Here is a 7,809-nt window from a genome sequence, read left to right as displayed (position 1 = left end):
GTGTGTGTGTGTGTATATATATATATATATATATATATATATATATATATATATACACACACAGATATGTGATACGTGTGTGTATATATATATCTATGTATATACACACACATACACACATAAACAGGCAGTGCACACCACACCTAACGTCAAATAATGTTTTCTTGCCTCGTCGTTTCACCAACCAATGTCTAAATCTAAGAGACCATTACACAAAGTAGTCCAGCCTCGACTTCCCCAGCTGCAAACAGCCATTATTATGTTCATGAGACTGATAGAAGACAGAGATATTTCACAGCATCTAGATTATTCTTTGGGCTGCCTCCTCCTCCTCCTCTCCGCCCCTCTCTTCATTCATTCATTCACAGTTTCATTCCTACAACTAATCAATAATCTATATTACTACTAAGACAATGGAACTCATTCAGTTTGCTTTGATAGCATCAGCACCACCACAACTCTTACATAACTGATATCGTCTCAATGCTTGGATGGGTCAGATGAACCTTTGGGGAGGTAGGCTGGTTTTGTTTTTTTTACGGCTGGACGCTCTTCCTATCACCTACCTTCACCTGTTTCCAAGCAACAAATAACCCAGACATGTCTTTATAGAGAATTCTAAGCAAATGATACCATCTTGCATAAACGGGCTCTTTTGACATGCTTGCATCATCATTTAATGTCTGTCTTCCATGCTGGCATGGTTGGATAATTTGACAGGAGCTGGCCAGGTAGAAGACTGCACCAGGATGCTATACTGCAGTTGAAGGGTGGATGAACAAAACACACCATTGAGAATTTGACATCGAGAATATGAAGATATGACTTGGAGAAGTCCACAATCTGAATAAATAACCAATCAATAGTTTTGACATGAGGGCTGAACAAACAATTATTTAACCCTTTAGTTTCGAAACCTACCAAACTCTCCACCAGAAAGACGGTATCCTTTTCTTCCAAATTCCCCACATGCAGCCTTGTTGCTATGAAACCTTAACAGCAGAAAAACCGCTGCCAATCCACATATGAACATTTCAACGTATCCTAACACCATGTGTAGGGCGTGTTGGGAATGGCAACAGTGAAGGATTAAATTGACAATAGCTGAAATAAATAGGGATATGCAACATAAGCCAGTTGCTTTTCATTGAGTCAACTTGTATGGAAAGATTTGTTTACACAAACTTTTCTTCCCCTTGGGAGTGGAGATAGACATACATTTATAATATATCAAAGTTGACACAATCTACTCTATTCATATATTTATATATCGTATGTAATAATTGGACAATGAATAAACAAGAGTTTGATTCCTAGCAACGCATTGTGTCCTTGAGCAAGACACTTTATTTCACATTGCTCCAATCCACTCGGCTGGCAAAAATGAGGTGTATTTCTATTTCAAAGAGCCAGTGTTGTTACATTCTGTGTCACACTGAAATCTCTCCGAGAACCACATGTGGTGTCTGTGGAGTGCTCAGCCACATGCGCACTAATTTTATGAGCAAGCCATTCTCTAGACTGGATCAATTGGAATACTTGTCATAATCAATGGAGTGCCAGTGTGTGTGTGTGTGTGTGTGTGTATATAGTGCTGGGCCTCACAGAGACCATGACAAATGACCAAGACCTTTTGTAATATGCTGTCCTTGAGAAGAAAACCCATCAAACCAAGCATAATCACAGTCCTGGCAGATACTGGTGTCGTTCAACTGACACTCGTGCCAGTGACATGTAAAAGCACCCATTACACTCTCAGAGTGGTTGGTATTAGGAAGAGCATCCAGCTGTAGAAGCCACGCTGAATCAGACTAGAGTCTGGTGCAGCCACTCAGCTTACCATCCCTGGTCAAACCGTCCAACCCATGCCAGCATGGACAACGGATGCTAAATGATGAGGATACACACACACACACACACACACAAATGAGGTGAGAGTGAGTGAGTTAAATAGATTTTCATCCGACAAACACCGAACCATTGGAATATAAATTAAGAAATCACCAAAGTGAAAGAAAATATTTAAAAAAAACGTTAGTAAACAATAAAAATGGAATAGAATGATTGATTTTTACATCGTCAAGTATTGAACTAATAATAACAGTGAGGTCAGTGTGCTAACTAGCAATGGCTAAATCCAGCCATTGCTTTCTCAAATAACAGCTGAACTAGACAAGGAGAATTCATCTCTGTGTAGATATTACAGATATTATGACATCATTGGTGAAGTTGGAATGTGTATCACATGTATGTATTGTCAAGACAGGATGTGTGTGTGTGTGTGTGTGTGGTGGCTATATCGTAATGGCATATTTAAGGTGGTGAGCTGGTTGAGTTGGTAGCATGCAGCGCAAAATGCTCAGCGGCATTTCAACTGAGCTTTACATTCTGAGTTCAAATTCCACTGAAGTCGACGTTGCCTTTGATTCTTTCAGGGTCAATAAAATAAATACCAATAGAGCACCAGGCAGTGGGGGCGATGTAATCGACTTACCCCCGCCTCCAAAATTGCTGGCACTGCGCCAAATTTTGGAACCTATATTATAATGGTATATAAATTGTAGAAAAATATATGCTATGTATATTGTAGAGGAATGATGACCCCACTGTTGAACGATGGCATCTGTCTGTCCATAATATATGTGCAGGTGCATAGCCTGGTGGTTAGGGTGTTACACTCACGGTTGCTAGATCAGGAGTTCAAATTCCTGGACTAGGTGGCATGTCGTGCTCTCAAGCAAAACACTTCATGTCACACAGCTGTATTGGGACTGGCATGTCAAAGAAAAGACCCAACTGTGTGGCCAGCAGTTTTGTGCAGCAAAGTTAGTCAAGGGGTTATATGAACACCAGTATTTGAGCACTACATGTTTTTATTAACCCAAGAAGGTTAACGGGCAAAGTTGACCGCAGCAGGATTTGAACTCGCAACATAAAGAGTGAAAAGAAATACCACAAAACATTTTGTTGAAATGCACAGAAACACCTCCAGAGTTCACTAAGGGTATTGCTTTAAACATGTTTCACACAAAGGCAAGGACAGAAAAACCGATCAGTTTTTATATAGGTCACACACAACTAGAAGAGTTTGTAGAAAATAGAAATGGATTTGAATTTGATAATTTCTTTTTTTTTCTTCTTTGCAGTGTCTAACTTAAGAAACAGCTGCAAAAGAAAAAAAAAAAAGCTTTTTATCAAGTTTTTCAATAAACAAATAAACAATATTACAATGTAAAACAAATTTTAAATAATACAGAAAACTAAGAGTTAATTACAAAAGTTTTTTTGTTTGTTTTGCTAATTGAGGTTCAAAAGCAAATTGTCTATTCAGCTATACTATTACTACTACTACTACTACTATTATTCAGCTCAATAACTGACACCAATAATTTTAAAATACAAAAAGACAAAAATAAACTAATAGGAGCAAATCACTAAGTGGTTGCTCAGCTTGCTAGAAACAGCAGCCAAATTTCCATCAACTCCTCTCTACTAATTTGTTTGTTTATTGTTATTTGGATTATTATTATTATTACTATTATTATTATTTACAGGTAGTTTAAGGTGGTAAGCAGGCAGAATCGTTAGTATGCCGAGCAAAATACTTAGCAGCATTTTGTCCATCTCTACATCCTGGGTTCAAATTCTGCCGTGGTCAGATTTTGCCCTTCATCCTTTTAGGGGGGGTCGACAGAATAAGTACCAGTTGACTACTGGGGGAGAGGGAGGGGTCAATACAAATGACTTACCTCCTCCCACCACCTTGCACCGAAATTTGAAACCGATATTACTATGGAGGTTTATTATTACAAAACAGTCATGGCTGTGATCACAGGAGCCCTCAAAAATCAAGGCTCAAATGACAAGAAAATATTTATTAAAGCCACCACAATAACTCAGCGAGAGAGACATGTTCTGCTCCTGTGTCACATGAACTGCACGCTTGTTTTGTCTGATTTACTGGGGCGTAGCCAGAGCAAAAACTCACGCTTAATAAATGCTCTGTCCTCGTAGTCAATTACTTACAGCAAACTGTATCGAAAGAAATTATCTGAATATACATGTTCTTTAGCATTTAATAAAATAATACGAAAACACTCCCACACACATTAAATAATTCATGGAAAACAAGTATGCTAGTCAATGAGTTACAGAATATAGACATGTTTTAGTAAAATGCTGTCCAAACATCAATCACTTTACAAAGTGGAACGAGTGCATTTTATGTGGCACCAGCATGGGTGTGTATATATATATACATACATACACACACACACATACACAATGTACAATGTATATAGTCTGTATAGACAAAGGGTGTGCGAGTGTGTGTTCACACACATTGACAAACGCATGTATAGTTCTACTCCGCATTCAGTCAATTCTGAGATTCTCAACAAGAGCCCTAGTAAGCCCCTGGGGACATTACGAGCTCTCAAAGGAGAGATAAAAAAATGCACCCAGAACACAGTATAAAGTGGTTGGCATTAGGAAGGGCATCCAACCACAGAAACCCATGCCAAAACAGACAATGGAGCCCAATGTCGCCCCACAGTTTACTGGATCTAATCAAACTGTCCCAAACCAGTCCAGCAAGGAAAATGAATAGTAAATGAGAATAATGAAAATATTTAGGAAAGACAAGCATTAGTTTCAGTTTTACTGAATATATTTTTTTGTGTGTGCAAAAACCTGTATTGCAGATATTCGTGAAACAGTATTCACTAAAACGATGTCAAGTTACAAAATACTGAGAATCACCGATCTCGTTCCCATGTCCTGTGAGTGTTTCCATGAAATACAGACAGAGTGAAAGTATTGTCGTCCAGCAAAGGAAATGACCTGTCAATATTTCTGTGAAATCCACACACACAACCATATCAGTGAGGACAGACAGCCTGGAGATACATTCCAGGTTACGCTTGTAGAGTTATTTTTTAGTAAAATAGAGCTTTAAAATGACCGAGTTTCATACACTGTTAAGTGGTCCACAAATATATGGACCGTCTTTCAGTCATCATTTCACAACTCTTCAATATCTCAATTTATCAATATGTAAAAAGCCCCTGCACCAGATACGAAGCATCTGCACTGGCGCCATGTTACTAAGTGCCAGCACCTTGTACAAAGCACTCAGTACACATTGTAAAATGGCTGGCATTAGAAACCATGCCAACACAGACAACTGGAGCAGCTCTCCAGCCTTGCCAGCCCCCATCAAACTGTCCAACCCATGCCAGAATGGAAAATGGATGTTAAATGATGATAATATAGACAGGAAATTGAGGTATTTGGCCGTAAGTCAGCCCTGATCAAGCAGGCCTAGGATCGAAGCAATTCCAGCCATGAATGACACCATATCTTATATACAGGCACAGCTGTGTGACTAAGAAGTTTGCTTCTCAACCACTTGGTTCCAGGTTCAGTCCCACTACATGGCACCTTGGGCAAATGGCTTCTACTATAGCCATAGGACAACCAAAGTGAGTGGATTTGGTGGATGGAAACTGAAAGAAGCCCATCATGTGTGTGTGTGTGTACGAGAGAGAGAGATTTGGCATTGTTTTGACATGTGATTGTTGTAAACGAGTGTCCACCATCATACAAGTAGTGTCTGTTTCCAAACTTTCATAAAAACATGTCCAACCAAGGAAGGGATTTTTTTTTACCTTATTTGGAAACAAACGAGGGTTGGTGACAGGAAGGACGTCCAGCCATAGAAAGTCCACCTCAACAAATTCCATCCGACCCATGCAAGCATGGAAAAGTGGAAGCAAAAAAAAACAAAAAAAACAACGATGAGGTTCTACTTATTGGTTCAAGAAGAGTTAGTGGTGCAACAAATACTGAATGTTTGAACATTTCTGAAGAAATTTTTACAAAGCGGAGAACTTTTCTAGAAATAGAAACTTCACTATGAAACATTAGAGGGAAACAATTTCATCATATCAGTAACTTGAGTAAACAGACTAAAGTGCCTAAATGCAAGCCGTAAATAATTAGCGCTTAGCCCAAATATATATATACACACTCACCCACACACTACAGTAAGAAACATGGATTTATAACGATGTGGTCAATAATCCAGAATAGAAAAGAAAGTTTAGAAGTAGGAAAATAGGGTCAGGAGTAGCTGTGTGGTAAGAAGTTTGCTTCTCAACCACATAGTTCCGGGTTCAGTCTCACTACATGGCACGTTGGGTAAGTGTCTTTTATTATAGCCTTGGGCTATGATAGAAGTGAGTGGATTTGGTGGATGGAAACTGAAAGAAGCCCATCGTATACAGACACACACTCACATATGTATATACACACAACCAATAAAATAAGTATCGGGCTTGAGAAGAAGTACTGGAATCAATTCATTCAACTAAGAATTCTTCAAGGCAGTGCCCCAGCATGGCCCCAGTCTACTGACTGAAACAAGTAACAGATAAAAGAACATACTCATATAAATTAGTCTCCTATTGCTGTTCAGTTTTAAAATTTCTAATGTTCTTTTTTTTGTCTTCAATGTTAGAAAGGTTGCAAGTGGTTTGTGGGTGTCAAACGATGTCACCATTCCTTGCAGTAAAAGACAATATCTATATTTTTTTTCTTCAATGGTAGAAGGTTACAAGCAAATGGTGTATAAACGATGCCACCAATCCTGGCAGTACTGTGTTGCAGGCTAGAGTCGATCTGACCAATATTTTAAAATGCTGTTAACAGATGCCAAATATAGGAAATTAACTGGAGTGAAAAATATCAGGTCTCTTCTAATAATACAGTCTACACGCTTCCATTCATTATTTTCCTCCCACTGCATTGAACGAATAACGGGGAAGCTTCTGCGAGGGCTAGAAATAACAGCCAAATCTCACTCAACTCACATGTGATCGACTTCAAAAAGAAAACAAAAAAGAAAAGCTTCTACAGGAGCTAGAAATAACAGCCAAATCTCGCTCAACGGATATGCTACCGTCTCAAAATAAAAAAAAAAACAGAAAAAAGGTTAAGACATGTTGGCCACTATATTCCTTGATATACAATGTCTAAAAAGACATCTGCTACTTTGATTAAGGTCTCGTACAATAAAAACTGAGCTTTTTTCCTCCGCCCCATTTCGTCTTTATTTCTTCTGTTGGTACCGAAGACATTGCCAAAGAAAGAAATGTTATATAATGGCTGATTTATTAAATACATTTGGTTTCTTTCTATAATAACTAGGCTGTCTATAATTCCATCCATTATACATGTGAGAGAAGAGAGAGAGAAAGAGATGTATGTGGCTTTAACTGTGATGATTCTACCGAACGTTCTCGAAACAAATCATTGAACAGATTCTATAGAAACCCAAGAATGGGGAAAATATATTTCATTTTTTTTTTAAATAAAAATGTTTAAAAGCCATTAAGGGAGGAGCGAAAACAAAAAAGGCAGCGAAAACGAAACGATCATCATTTAACAACGAGGGAATCACTGACTACAACATATTGTACAATATTAAAAGTAACCAGACCTGTATTATAATAATTGGAGAGCGATGGATATAGTTTCTTTTTCTTATTTTTCCTATTATTTTGACATTTTCATATTCGCATTAACAACTGTCATTGTGAACACGTTTCAGCAATTATTGTCATTATCGACAACTCGGGTACTACAGTTTCACTATATATATATATATATATATATATATATATTATATATATACACACAATTGATAAACCAGAAGACGGGAAGCGAAAACGGAAAGGCGAAGAAAGACCATTTTAGAAAAAAGATGAAATGCGAAAAACGCCATCGATGAAACGAAACACAAGATAC

At 38.0% G+C, this 7,809-nt stretch overlaps 1 protein-coding gene across 1 annotated transcript in view; it reads right to left on the bottom strand.

Annotated features, from left to right (window-relative positions):
* Positions 1-7,809, bottom strand: part of LOC106875841 (myotubularin-related protein 3) — a 106,003-nt gene that overhangs the window by 52,128 nt on the left and 46,066 nt on the right. The window lies entirely within an intron of this gene.

The sequence above is a fragment of the Octopus bimaculoides genome, chromosome 26 (assembly GCF_001194135.2).
Source record: "Octopus bimaculoides isolate UCB-OBI-ISO-001 chromosome 26, ASM119413v2, whole genome shotgun sequence".
Taxonomy (NCBI): domain Eukaryota; kingdom Metazoa; phylum Mollusca; class Cephalopoda; order Octopoda; family Octopodidae; genus Octopus; species Octopus bimaculoides.
The sequence above is the reverse complement of the archived record's forward strand: the minus strand, read 5'-3'. Positions and strand labels throughout refer to the sequence as shown.